The sequence below is a fragment of the Falco naumanni genome, chromosome Z, assembly GCF_017639655.2.
Source record: "Falco naumanni isolate bFalNau1 chromosome Z, bFalNau1.pat, whole genome shotgun sequence".
In the NCBI taxonomy this organism is placed as follows: domain Eukaryota; kingdom Metazoa; phylum Chordata; class Aves; order Falconiformes; family Falconidae; genus Falco; species Falco naumanni.
Window position 1 is genome coordinate 67564 of NC_054080.1, and position 14836 is coordinate 82399.

General features: G+C 45.2%; 1 long non-coding RNA gene across 1 annotated transcript; it reads left to right on the forward strand.

The window, feature by feature from the left end:
* The first annotated feature begins 7792 nt into the window (after positions 1 to 7792).
* Positions 7793 to 12971, forward strand: LOC121081416. Its single transcript, XR_005825686.1, has 3 exons — positions 7793 to 8478; positions 12582 to 12696; positions 12930 to 12971. It is a non-coding gene; the product is annotated as an uncharacterized LOC121081416 (long non-coding RNA).
* The last annotated feature ends 1865 nt before the right edge of the window (positions 12972 to 14836 follow it).

The window sequence follows — 14836 nt, forward strand, 5'->3', positions numbered from 1 at the left end:
GTGATATATCTCGGCTTTGAGATTTTAAAAGGACAAGGACAATTAGGAAAAAATCACAAAAAGCTATTTGTGGTATACCTGAGCCGAGAAATATTCATGAACTCAGAGCATTTTTGGGAATAGACTGGGTGGTGTCGCCTTTGGATCATGAACTATGGGCTAATAGCTAAACCGCTGTACGAGGCCCAGAAGAACTCTCCCTTTGTGTGGGGCCCACAACAACAAAAGGCTTTGGTAGAATTGAAATGTGCCTTAATGTCTGCACCTGCTTTGGGACTGCCGGATCTAACCAAAGATTTCCAGTTGTTTGTTCATGAAAGGCAACACCTGGCACTAGGAGTACTAACCCAGAAGATGGGAAGCTGGAAACGACCAGTCGGATATTTCTCTAAACAACTGGACACAGTGAGTAAAGGGTGGCCAAACTGCCTTCGAGCAGTAGCCGCAACAGTGATGCTCATACAAGAAGCTCGGAAATTGACTTTGGGAAGAACAATAACAGTCTATGTCCCACACATGGTGATAACTGTTTTAGAACAGAAGGGGGGACATTGGCTGTCTCCCAGCCGAATGATGAAGTACCAGGTGCTGTTGACTGAACAAGATGATGTGATTCTAAAAACGACTAACCTGGTAAATCCTGCAGTGTTTTTAAGTTCCATACAGGAAGAAGGACGACTGGAACATGATTGTTTGGCTACCATCGAGTATGTTTATTCCAGTCATGAGGATTTGAAAGATGTACCATTGGAGCAACCAGACTGGGAATTGTATACTGACGGAAGCAGCTTTATGGAACAAGGAGTTCGATATGCCAGATATGCGGTAACAACAGACACCAGAGTTGTAGAAGCAGGAACATTGGCGAGTACCACATCAGCACAAAAAGCGGAACTCATTGCTTTAATCCGGGCCTTAGAGCTTAGCAAAGACAAGAAAGTAAATATCTGGACTGACTCAAAATATGCCTTTGGGGTAGTGCATGTCCATGGAGCCTTGTGGAAAGAGAGGGGTTTATTGTCCTCTCAAGGATCAAACATTAAGCATCAAACAGAAATTTTACCATTATTGCAAGCAGTTCAAAAGCCAGATCAAGTAGCAATCATGCACTGTAAGGCACATCAGATTGGAAATACAAAAATAATAATTGGAAATAATTTAGCTGATAAAACAGCAAAGAAGGTAGCAAAGAGACAAATATCACAAATGGCAATAATTCCTTCTAAAACAGTAACCCTTCCTAGGGAAAAACCAAAATATTCAGAGGAAGATGACAAATTAGGTCAGTTATTAAATGCTAAGAAAAACTTAGCTGGATGGTGGATAACTCCTAATGGACAAGTAGTAATTCCCCTCTTTTAATGAGAGAGATAATTCAAGTAAAACACCAAGAATGTCATTGGGGGCAGAAGCTTTAGTAACATCTTTACGAAAACAAGTGGTATCAGTTAAAATGTTGGGAATAGCTAAAATGATAACTGCAAAGTGTGAGGTATGTTTGAAAAATAATCCAATGATTAAGAAAAAGGTTCAAATGGGTAGACTGAAATCTGGTACAGAACCTGGAGATTATTGGCAAGTAGATTTTTCAGAATTACCCAGACAAAATGGGTATCGGTACATTCTGGTAGGGGTTGATACTTTTACAGGATGGCCAGAAGCCCTTCCCTGTCGCACTACACAAGCAAAAGAAGTGGTGAAGTGGTTATTACAGGAAATAATTCCAAGATTTGGAGTTCCTATTGGAATTTCTTCTGACAGAGGTCCACACTTTGTTGCTGAAGTAGTTCAAAGTGTTAGCAAAGCATTAGGTATTAATTGGGATTTGCATGCCTCTTGGAGACCACAGTCTAGTGGGAAAGTGGAAAGAATGAATCAAACTTTGAAACGACAAATAAGCAAGATTTGTCAAGAAACCAGTTTAAAGTGGCCTCAGGCACTTCCGTTGGCATTATTACGCATCAGGGTACAGCCAAAGAGTGGAACCTCAGTCAGTCCTTATGAATTGTTAAATGGAAACCCATATGAATCTCCAGAACCAAATCCAAATATACATGTAAAAGAAAAGCAGGATGTATATAACTATTTGTTTTTTTTTAAGGAAAACTTTGGCTGTGATTTGGAGTGTAGTAATTTGGAATAGACCTTTATCTCTGGAAAATTCAGTGCATGATTTCCAACCAGGAGACTATGTCTATGTGAAGACTTGGACCTCCGAAACTTTGCAGGAGCACTGGAGAGGACCTTTCCAGATACTGCTAACCACTTTTACAGCTATCAAAATAGCAGAGTCGGAGGCTTGGATCCATTATACTCGAGTGAAGAAAGCACCTATTCCATGGAAGATTATCAACCGTGACCCAAAGGCTTTAAAATTGACTTTGAAACATGTCTAATTTTTTGTATCAGATCATAATTGTTTTATGGATTTTATGTTGGTTGAATATGTTGACAGGATCATGGGCTGACTTGGTGGACAGGAACAAAAGGCAAATAGAGACAGAACAAAAATTGAAATTCCCAAACAAACGACTGAGGAAAATCTGATGGTAGGATTGATTAAAGAATTTGCCAATTTACAAAACATCACGCAGATCACTGCTTGTTTGCCAATACCGAGGGCAGTAGGTGAATCTATTCCATGGGGAATCTTAACCATGAACTTGACTAAATTGGAATATGGAAATGAGACTGTGGATTGTAAACAAGAACCTAGAGAAACTTGGGAATTGCAAAAGGTTAAAGTTGGAGAAGAATCACCAGTATATTCAACTATGTGGGAATGTAAAGGCCGATTTGTAGCTAAACCAGGATTAGAGGGAGATGTAGGGAACAAAGGATGGTGTTATTATCCTAAAATGGCTACAACAAACACCAGTGTATGGGTAACTGAGACAAAATGTGAGAAAAAGAATCGAACCCTACAGGAAAAGGAAATAGTTTGGGATTCAGTTTGGTCTATGACCTTATATTCCCATTTTCAGTATATGGCAGAAACTCCTTGGTGTTCTACAAGGGAGGGAAAAGTTTTTTTCAGTATTACCCTGGGTCAACGATAGGTCAACTTCATTAGGAGAGAAGGAAGATAAAATAGTGCCATGGTGGAAATGTGAAAAAGTGTATGATTGCAGTAATGCAGACTTAGTAATTCAAAGAATTCCTCCGCTGGCCGCTGCTTTGAAATATGGTTGTTTTTGTCGAGGTCTTAAGAACACTCTCAATTTAACCAGCACTTTTACAGTCAGAAGAGGAACTTTGTTTAGTTGTAGAAAATCTACTATTCAAAGTCCTGGACATTTAATTTGGGCATTGAGTGATGGAACCTGGACAACTCATTTACCATTAGATGGTAAAGTGAAACAAATTACCTTAGGCATGCCAACATTGTGTCCGATTTGGAAGAAATCGCCATTTGAAGGATCCCTAGAAAATTTAGAACTAAAACGAACAAAGAGATCCGAGACAAATGATGATAATTGGAATGAACCCTCTACAGGAGTGAAAATTGGTTGGGCACTTGAATCACTTTTAAATCCTATAGCATCATACAGGAACAGAGCGTGGCTTTATAAGTTAACTGGTCAAGTGGAAAAATTGGCAAACGTTACTAAAAAGGGGTTTAAGGAATTGAACATGCAATTACAAGCGACTTCCAGAATGACTTTACAAAATAGAATGGCACTAGATATGCTCCTACTTAAAGAACATGGAGTATGTGGATATCTCAAGGATAAACTGGACCACTGTTGTATCCACATTCCAAATGTCACTCAGGATGTGGAACATGATCCGGACCTATTGGGAAAAATTGAAAAAGAAACTGAAAATATTCAAAAGGATATGTCAGAAGATTGGCTTGGAAAAATTTTTAATAAATTAGGATGGAACTTGAGCTCTTGGATACAATCCATAATCAAAACTTTGTTTTTGTTATTGATTGTCTTTTTGATGATCATGTTAGTATATGCATGTTTGAAAAAACAGTTTATCAATAGGATTGCTGTCAATCGTATGATTATGAGAGAAGTGCCTACTAGTCCACCAAGATACAGCCCATCACCACCAAAATATGTTGAAACAAATGACATGTAAATAGTGTGAAAGTATTGAAATAATGATTTTCAACACTTTCAAAGGGGGGAAATGTTGTCGATTTGTTAAAGAGTTGAGATCAATTGATTTTATTGGTTTGATTATCTGATTTTATAGAGTTATTTTATAGAATAGAAATATAGGAAGATAAAAATATGTTGAAGAAAGTTATGATTATTTAGTAAAAGTAGTTGTGAGACCCTTTATACATTTTGTACTAAGGCCAGAAGAATGGGTTGGAATCATTGTTGAAGCTTAAGTAATACTTTAGAGTTTGAAAGGTTTCTTTGTATCTAACTAGTCTTCTGTATAAAGAAAGTATATTGAGATGTCAGAATGTAGGATTAATGGGAACTGGGGAGAGTCGACTGGAACAGCTTGTAGTTACCTGCCAAGAAACCGTGAACTTTAGTAAAAGGTAATTCCGGCAGGGGGAGAGATCGCGACCACCGACTCATATACCACCTACCCAAATCGTACCCCAGACCCATTTCTGGAACTTTCTAAGCTTTATTGCGCAGAATCGGAATATGGGAGGAGAAAATGTTAATGATTTCTGGGAAAATGTTTTGGATTATGCATGAATAATTAATGAATATGTATGAATAAGTTCTATATATGGAATCTGTTATTGGGGGACCTTGGCGTGCGTTGATCGCGAGAGGACTCGCTCACGCACCCGGCCGTTAATAAAGAAGTGTCTGCTTATCTACGATCACATTGGTGTCGATAAGTTCTTCATTCCGAGATTTCGGTAACAGTTTAATAAAATAAGTTAAAGGCGTATTTCATGTTCTTAGAACTTTCTTCATGCTCATTTAACTGTTTTGTTAGGGCATGGTTGGACAACTGCAGCAGGAGCTTGCTGATGCACTTAAAAAGCAATCTATGTCAGAAGCTTCACTTGAAGTTACTACACGCTACCACAGTGACCTGGAGAGAGACAAGCTGCGCTTGCAAAAGGAGTTGGAAAAAAAGTTGAAAACTAAGGTACTTAATGTCTGTAACTATATGAAGAAATCTGACTGTAGCTGTTGAAAGTAGGAGCAAATGTTGTACTTTTGCACCACGTTTTGCAGTGCTCTTATGAAAACTGAAGTATAGAGGGAACCAGAGGAGCTTGGCAGGAAAGCTGTAGGGTGATTTTGTGTGTGCGTGGACATGTCATCTTGTTCTCCAAAGTTGTAACCTCATCCTGTCACTTCTAGAGTATTCCTTCTTCCCACCAGCTCCAGCTGCTCTTCTTGGTTATGGTTCCTAAGGTGTGTTTTACACTCCACATCAACCTTGGCCATAGGTCTTGGATGGGTGGAGGAGAGCTTAGGCCTGTTTCTGTGTAAGTTACTGCATTCTCCTGCGCTCTTGTCTTTTCCGGCCACTTTACTTTTTTCTTCTGCCACTGTTGCTTTCACAGATGCAGAAGCAGAACATGCTGGCACTGACATCCAAGGACTTGCACAGCACGTGGGAGGAGCACTTCAAGTCAAGATCCCACCTTGAAGAGCACGCTGCTCATCTTGACAAGGAAAAGGCTGAACTGTTGGAACAGGTGAGCCCAGAAAATTCTCCGGGCACCGAGCCAATACCCAGGAGAACCACATGCACCTTCTGGTGAGGTTCTTACATACTCATTGTTTTCTGTTATCCCTGCCATTCAGGCTGTGAGTACCTTATCGTTTGGGGGTCATGGAGGAAGCAAATAAAAGCTAGATGGGTATCTTTGTGTAAGTTCTGGAGTGGCTCTGTTGGGAAGAGTTCCCAGTTACTCCCTCTCGGAAGAGAGGGGAGTAACGCAACCATCACTCGGAACAACTCTGTGCAGTTGGCCTTGCCCAAGGTCACCCCCTGAAGCTTGTCTCAGGCACGAGTTGAGCAGGAGGCAGGTGGGGGTTTGCTTTTCGGAATGGTGTCTTTGCTTCCCAGGGCACAATGCAGTGTGAGGCGATGCAGAAAAAATGAATGCAGTAACTTATTGCTTACTAGTAGCTGACTCAGTCCGTCTTTCCTGGTCTTGGAGACCCAGAAGCAGATTTCCCAGAAGTGCTTTTGAGGTTGCTCTGGGTGATAGATTCTAGTTTTTAGTTTTGCATCCTTTCTGGCTAATAATAAGCAAATAGTGCCTGTTGGGCCCATAATACTATATCCACAGGACCCATCAGCACCCTCTTATCTTCAAAGCCTGAAACTGAATTTCAGCCCAGCCAGCTACCAAGTCCCTGCCAACTAAAACTGGGTAATCACGGAGGGGGAGGGTAATACCATTCTGGAACATTTAATATTGCACAGGAACTGTAGAGTCTCCTGGTCTTGGCTGGGGAGTGACCTGTAAAAAACCCAAGTTTTTGTGGCTGAGCATGCGTGCACTTGAAAAAGGACTGGAGAAGAAATACTTCCTCCTAGCAAGAGCAGAGATGGATTGTGTTTACTCTGTATTGCCACCTTGTAAATAAAATCCTGCCTTTCTTCTAATGTCTGGAAGAAAACAAATACACTCAATTAAAAAATGCATTTTGCTCTCCATTCCCCCATTAAATGGTCAGACTGATTACAGAGGTGCTCTTGAAATGGCTAAATGGCTGCTGCTGATAGCCATTTCCCAAAACTCATAGAATTCAGGTTTTGCAACCTGAATTTACTTGGATGTGTTTTCAGCAAAAGTCTTTTTTTGGTCTTTTTTTAAAAAAATATAATAATAATAATAATAAATTATTATTATTATTATTATTATAGTTCTTCCTTCTAGAGATCACGTGTGCAATAACGGAATGCTGCTAATACACTGAGCATCAACTAAGGAAAGTGACTGTACATCAGCCACTTTGGTCGGCGAGAATACTGCCAGAGCGAAGGCTTGATAAAGCTGTGAAGGCTCATTCAGAAAGGAAAATGAAGGTTCTAGAAGCTGTACCATTATTAGCAATGAAGGAAAAGAAGGTATTTCAAAGGGCTGAATCTCCTCCCTAAAAAGTGATTACTAGATTTCCTGTCTGTTGATAATCAATATTTTCTCAGCGCTAATCACAGTGAAGTGTGTCCCTCTCTCTGATTTAGGTTTTCTTTGGCCATCTCTCCCATTTTTCACAAACTCATTGGGCAAGAGGCAGTTTCTAATAGGAAGTAGTGTGCTGGCAAGGTTTCCATGAGTCAAACATCTAGTGGTATACTGGCCTTGTGACATCACCCCAAAACCATATGGTACTTATAGTAAGGTTTCACCACGCTGGACTACTTCGTGCCATCACCACAGCAGTACAACACGGAGGATGGTTCCCAACTTATCTATACCAAAGGCACGACCTGTCTTGATTTCTGGACCACATTTCCATACCCTCAGTGCACGGTTTGTGTTCTTTTGTGGCAGTGCCAGCTCCGGCCACGTTTACTGGAAAGTAACTTTCTGACACTGTCCTGGCAGAGGCAGGTAACTAGATGATGCCTACCGGCCCCCCCGCCCCCCTCCCGCTATATTAACCCTTGCTGTTTGTTCCTTTGGCATCCATTTGCCCAGGGCTAACGATGGCACACAAGCAGGACTGCTCAACAAACTAGGAGGCGAATTGCGTCGAGAACTGTTTTGGCCATAACTCCCTGACGAGATGCCCTTGCCCTGAACGACAAGCGCTTTCCCAGTTTGAGCCATTTTCTTTTAAAACCAACTCGCCCGAGCCGCCCCGCGTGACCGGGGCCAGCGGGGAGCTGCTGCTGCCCGGTACGCCGGCACCCCCCCGGGCTTCCCGACAGCGGCCCGAGTGCTCTGCGGGGGGCGCAGCGCCGCCGCCACCCGCCGGGCCTCTCGCTGCCCCCGGCCCCGCTCGGCAGCGCCGCGGCCGGGCACCGCGCGGGAGCCGCCGGGCACCGCGGGGCAGGAAGTGACGTCACTCGCGCTGCGACACGCGCCGGAGCAGACCCCGCCCCCGCCAGCAGAGCCCGCGGTGAGGGGGGCGCTGTCCGCCGCTGCCGCGCTGAGGAGCAGCCTGTGCGCTCGGCTTCCCGCCCTCTGGTGGTTCGCTCCGTAGAAAACCGTACCGGGCCGCTGCCCGGGGCCCCGATCCCCCGTCCCTGCCCCGGGGGCCCCCCGATCCCCCGATGCCCAGCCCCGGGACCCCCGATCCCCGGGGCCTGCCGCAGCCCGCCGCGTGCCTCCCGCCATCTCTTCCCTGAGGCGGGACCGTGCCGCGGGATGAAGAGGTTTTTCGGGTTCGGGAGGAGGAAGAAGTAGCGGCCGGCAGCGGCCGGCAGCTCCGCCAAGCCCTTCCCCACCGGTGCCTACGAGCTCCGGCTGAAGGACCTGGGCAAGCTGCAGCGTGCGGCCGCCCGTGGCGACCTGGGTCAGGTGCGGCAGAGACTGAAGAAATGCGGCATCGACGAGCGGGACGCGGCGGAGCGGTAAGCGGCGGGGGGCAGCAGCGGCGGGCGGTAAGCGGCGGGGGGGCAGGCAGCAGCGCCGGGCGGTGCTGGGGCGGGGTGTGGGGGGGTTGCGGGCAGCGCCGAGGACCCGCAGGTGCAGCTCAAGGGCGCTGGGAGCGAACGGCAGCATCGCTGCGGGGAGCCTCAGCCTGGGCGGGGAGCCCAGGCCTGTGCTGCCAGGAGGCCCTTGGGAGTCGGCCGAGCATCCCCCCGTCTTTGCCCCGGCCCCCTCCGTGCCCTCGTTCCCGGGGGTGTTGCCTTGCCTGTGGGGCGCAGGAGCGAGCAGGGGGGCCGCAGCAGCCTGGCCAGGGCGGGTTGCAGGAAGGAGCCTCACGGCCATTCTCCAGGCAGGCTTGGAAGGCAGAGTGCATGCACCTCGGAGGCCTCAGCGTGCGGGTTAGTAGTTGAGCTGAGAAAGCTGCACTGCCTCAGCTGGGAGTAAAAAGAGGGGTAGGCACTGCGTTTAGGAAAGGGTAAATGTGCTGTGTATTGGTGCCTGTGTGGACGGTTGGCCTGATGTGCCTTTTTGTGACTGTGATGTTGGCAGCCAAAAAGCAACATCAGTCTGATTTTAGGTGGCAGTTACTTTGCTGTTTGCTCTGTGGCCTTGGTACAGCTCATTAGTGCCTTGGTTTGGAAGACCTGGCAGTGCCATGCAGAGGAAGCTGCTGCTTCTGGCAGGTGTTAGGATGTGTGCTTTTGAGTCAAGCACAGCAAGTACTTGGCAGTTTTTATCTTAGGGAGAAGCCCTGGGCTGCAGCATAGCTCCTCATGATCCACCGTAAGCCTAAGGGAATCAGGCTGAAGTTTTTGGGTCTTGGATGTGTCGAGGCTGTTAATGCCTTTTCTGAAAAGACTGGAGTCAAAACATCCATGACAATTCAGAGGAGATGCTGGTTTAATCAGAGTACTTCAGCATCCTGCACTGTCTTTTCTGAAGACTGGACTTTTGCCAGCCAGCTAGCTTATAGGCCCTGAAAACACCTGAAACTGTCTAGATTTGTAGGTAGGCAATGAAGAGTGCAGTCAGTCAGCACGTGGGCTGTGTGCCTGAGTGTTGCCAGCCCAGTATTTGTTTATGGCAGCTGCAGGTGGGGGATGCCATTTTTAAGGTGGCTTGAGTGCACTTTTGTGCATAAATTCAGCTGCCAGAGTCAAGGTGCCCGATGGCATTTATGGAAATAGTTCGGAAGTTCTCGTCTTTTTCTTCTTACTGCTTACTGATTCACTCAGCAGTCAGTCACCAGCTCTTAGCAGACCCTGGTATGAAATTTCGCTAGTTTTTGCGTTTCAAGTTCATCTTGTCTAGAAAGCTTTTTTTCCTCTGAAGGGTTTCCTTCTGTGTGCCAGGCAATTAGCAGTGTTATAACAGGACAAAACAGTCACAAACTAAAAAACAAGCCGGGGGGCAGGGGGGGGAGAGGGATGGGAAGAAAGAAAAGGCAGCATACTGTGATGAGCACTGTGGTGGTTTTGCCATGATAATGCCCAGTGCTGAAAAGCGAGGCTGAGAGCAATTCGGTGGACAGAGCCTGCCTACTTGCTGCAGCCACTGCACCTCTGTACCAGCCATGGGGGTTGCAAGGCCACCTGTGCCCTCTTAGTGCTTGGTGGGGTGTGATGTGTGTTGTGAGTGACCACCAGATGCAGTTGCGTTTCAGGGCTTCGTGTTTGGAAGACTTGGTATCATTTGGAAATAGAGGTGAAGAATAGGAAATAATGCAAAGTAACGGCATAATGTGTGCATTGGTTGTATGAATATCTCGGTTTTGCTCCTCAGGATTTCCAAAAGGCAAAATCCTGCACCAGGACCATGGCAAGGATCACACCAACAGGTTCCTCCATGAAGGCGGGTCCTGTAGCCCATAAGACCTCCCGATAAGTGTGCTTGATACAGCATCAGTTAAGGAGCAGGCAGCTTTCAGAGGTGGGTCTAGCCAAACCTTCAGCCTCACTGACAGAGACGGGCAAAAGTCAGCACAGAGTTGAAGCACTGCAGGCACAATGCCAGCTAGTCATCGTCCTGGGGTCAGAGCTCATTGCTAAGGGAGATTTAACCCTGTCAGCTGCCTGTTCAGACTGAACTCCAGCACTTTCATTGCTTGGCTTGTAGCTGCTGGGTTGTCGGCTCAAGGGGCCATTCAAAGTGCGTACTGCCAACCTGCTGTTTCCCAGTGGGGTTGTTTCGTGGCTGCTCAGGCATCAGCACTTCTCTTCTACTCTGTAGGTGATCAGCGTAGCAGCAGCAGGAGCAGGAACAGAATCTGGGCAGCGTCCCCAGGGGCTGGGTGGCGGAAGAACTTCGGTGTTACTGGAGGCCTCTTGCAGGGGACAGGCAACCCTGAACACTGGTGTTCTCTGCCAGCCTGTTCCCTGAAGTGGATCTTCTGTGGAGCACAAGCAGGCCTTGCTCCAAGCAGAGCTGTCTCCTGTTGACAGGACTGAGAGGCTTGGTTGAGGAGGACAGCAACAAGGTCCACAAGTTTTCTGAAGGCTTTTCTGTTTGCAGAGCTGATCGTGACTACTTCACGTCTTGTCATGCTTCCTAGTGGTTGGTAGAAGCAGCTTTCAGAGGAGTGTTGAACTCCTTCATAACCAGTCCTGGTTAGCTTTCAGATAATCTCAGCCCAGTCATTTCTTCAGGAGATGAAGAATCCTGCATTGTTTCGTGGAAATTTCTCAAAAAGCTGGCGGTTAGTTGCTCTTGAGCTACTCCTCTGTCAATGCTCCAGTCTGTTCCCTGTCTGTAGCAAGACATTACAAATTCTTTGAAGTTTTGCTGTATTCTTCTCTCATCCTCATCTTTGTTGCAGTGGAGGAGGATGTCAGCTGCCCTGTAACAACTATCTGTGTTACAGATTACTGTGTTTCTGCATCACCTGCCACTGCATTTGTGTACCTCTCCCTTTCCATTCCCACCTTAGCCAGGAGCTGTTGTGCTCCTGTCCTCAGCAAGGTACCAAAACAATTGCAAGGGCTAGTTGAGCTTTCCCTAAATACAGAGAAGGACCTACCTACAGCGAATGTGTTCAGAACTGAGTGCTGGTGTTCCCTCAGTTTCTTGAGGAACTGGTTGGGATTGTTACTGCATCACCTTCAAGGGAGGAAGGTCCCAGCTGTTTTCTAGCTTGTCTTCTGCTCTCTTGGGACAGGTGTCCTGCAGAGCAGGAGGTGCTTTGCTTTTGCACAGAGTTGAAGCTTGTGCTGATTTGTGCCTCTGATTTAGGGGGGAAAACACATGCAAGGACTTTCTGGCAATTTCTTTCAGTATAAGTAGGCTGGTTAATTGACATCAGGACCTAAGATGTTCTGTGGTTGAAGGATGGTGTTTTGGTTTTTTGTTGTTGTTGTTGGTTGTTTTTTTTTCCCTCTGGCAAGGCTTTAACTTGAAGAAAAGAGTTTCATTTTCTTATGCTGGTCATGTATTATGAAACACAGTATTCCCTCCCTGGAGAGGACTTCCTCTGTAGGTAGGCTTATTATGACTATTGTAGTTATACATATCTGAAGGATCAGGGAGTATTACTTTCCTGTACTCAGGATTACAGTGTTCTGTCTGCGTCGCTGCATGTTATGGGGGGCACTTTGGTGCAAGTGAGTACTTGCTTTTGTTGCAGTAGTAAGCAAGCTAGAGAAAAAGCAGAAATTCTTGAAGTGTAGGGGAAATGCTAATACTCTTTATATAAAGTCCATCTACATCTCTGATACTTCTGGCACATGAATAATTATAGAACTTAGAGGGTTGCTTGCCATAGTTCTCAGATTCCAAACTTTGGTCTTTTTTGCTGTGCCACAGGTGTAGTCCTGCTGGAGGCAGTGACCAACACCTGGGCACAGGAATCTGTGCAGATTAAAGTTCTAGAGTGAAGGAAATGGCACCTTACTAAGCAGATGCTGCGGAGGGGTTTTGCTGGCCAGTCTCAGGTGTTTGGTGCGCAACTGCTGTTACTGGTAACGGAATGAGAAATCATTTCTTAAGCTTGCTTTGTGCAAAGTGAAACTTGTGGTCATATCAATTATCAGAGCCTGAAATTATTTCTCTAGTTGTCTGTTTGTGCTAATTTAATACGTTTATTTTTTAGGACACCTCTGCATCTTGCTTCTGCGAATGGCCATGTGAATGTTGTTACATATCTCATAGAAAACAAGTGTAAACTAAATCTTACTGACAGTGATAACAGATCGCCGCTGATGAAGGTATGAGGAATATGTTATGCTCTTTCAAGTGGGGGCTGTTCAACCTGTGCATTAAATGAGAGGTGGCTGGTAGGATTCTTACACAGCTCTGCGGTAAGCATGCATCTGGTAATCAGCGTGGAATAGGCATATGTTAGCTCAGCTTTGTAGGTGCTCTTATTTCCAGCATTGGGAAGCTGGGGCAATTGTAAACAGAGTGCTGGCAGTTCTTCCTTTTTTGCGTGTTGTTCCAGGCAGTACAGTGCCAGCAAGAAGAATGTGTAGCTATTCTGCTAAGAGCACGGTGCCAGGCCCACATCTGGCAGATGCTGATGGCAACACTGCCCTTCACCTTGCTGTCCGATCTCCTAATACAACTGTAGCAGGGCTGTTACTTGAGCATATGCCAATATTGATGCTCAGAATAAGGTAAATTTTTGTGTTTGTTGAAGAAGTTCTTTCAAGAAGTTGTATTAGGTCTTTCTCTTGTAGGGTTGTGGGTTTTTTTTACTTTTATTTTTAATGTATTTATCTGCCCTTTCAGGAGGGAAACACTCTGCTTATTCTTGCTATCTCTGAACATCATGAAGATATAGCAGAGTTTTCTTCTGCAGAAAGGAGCTGATGTGCATGCTCGGAGATCACTGTGAAAGGTGAGTGGTTTGTCAAAACTGCATGGGTCTCTTTAGTATTCTTTAGGTGGATAATCAGAGGCATGAGAGTGAGCTCTGAAAAAAACCCAGGGAGCCACATAGCAGGCTATTTCTGTGTGACTTGTGAAAGCACATCTGCTATTGGCTGTTGTCATACCTCAGTGGGTGCTTTCCCTCGTTGAGGATACAAGGAAGGCATTGTCTGTGGTGGCCCTTCTGGCAGGAAACATGCTGTTAGCCTCAGCAGCACTGCCTCAATTTGAAAAAACATCTCCTGCATAGTGGCATAGTTTGTATGTGAGTGTTGTCTATGTGGAAGCTTTGTCTGAAGATTGAAGGTTTGGTTGTTTTGACTCCCTCTTGTATTTTATGGTTTGCTCTAATATTTAATGAAAACTGCTTTTTCTTTTGCTCATTCAGTAATGAGGAAAGTAGTTTTGAGAGCAAATAGGAATAAAAATAATTACAGTGTCTGTGTCAAATGATCTACTTCATAACATATTTTGGTGTTTCAGAACCCCACTTATGACTGCAGCATCTGGTGGACAGCTTAATTTAATAAAAGTTCTTCTTCAATATGGTGCTGATCTTTTCCATAAAGGCTCTAACGGATGGACAGCTGAGGATTATGCTGTTACTCATGGATATTCTAGGTAAATTTTTGGACTTTATTGTTAGAATAGGTTGTCAGTTGTCAGTGTGGCTTTTGAATGTTTTCGGTAATAGCAGCAAGGTTTAATGGTGTGTTGAAAGCTGTCCTGAAGCTGTGCTCAGTGACGTCTTCTGATACGTATCGTTCCCTGTGTCTACTATTAATCTGGATGTTGAAGAAAATTTCCGCCCCGAATTGTCTGTTAGATTTTCAAGTTTTGATGCTAAACTTGCACCTGCCCAATACAAACTCTTAAAACATGTCTGTATCCATACAGTTACCCAGAGGTAGAACGTGGCAAACTGAAACGCATGTCAGTCCTCTCCTCAGACCAGCACCATTGTCCTTACTGACTTCCACTACAATCACCAGGAACTACCATCCTTCAGTTTTCCAAGATCTAACATATCCCTTTTGTTAAAATCTGGAGCGGTTTCACCCCTCTTATGGATAGCTTTGTACCTGTGCGTATCCCCTTCTCTGAGGTGGTTATGTGTGCTTAACAGCTAAGCTGAAAATACTGTGCCGAGCTGGAGCTAATAGCTTCGTAGGTGTCGATATGCACCTCTAGAGTGAAACGTGACTGTAGTGAATATTGAAGTATGTAGTAGTCGTGCAGTAAGTTCTGTGTGTATTACTCTCAGTGAATGCATACAAGTATACGAATTCATACGGCTATGAATACGTGTAGGGGGATAAGTGGCTGTTAACTGTTCTATTAAAACTGTATAAGCAAGTATGTGGTTGTTTTTTACCAAATATGGTTCTTCTCTTTCCCTATATAGTCTTTGTAAACAACTGGTGGCATACGCATTCCGGGGGAGGGCAGAGACGAAGGTGGTGCACAAGGCGACAC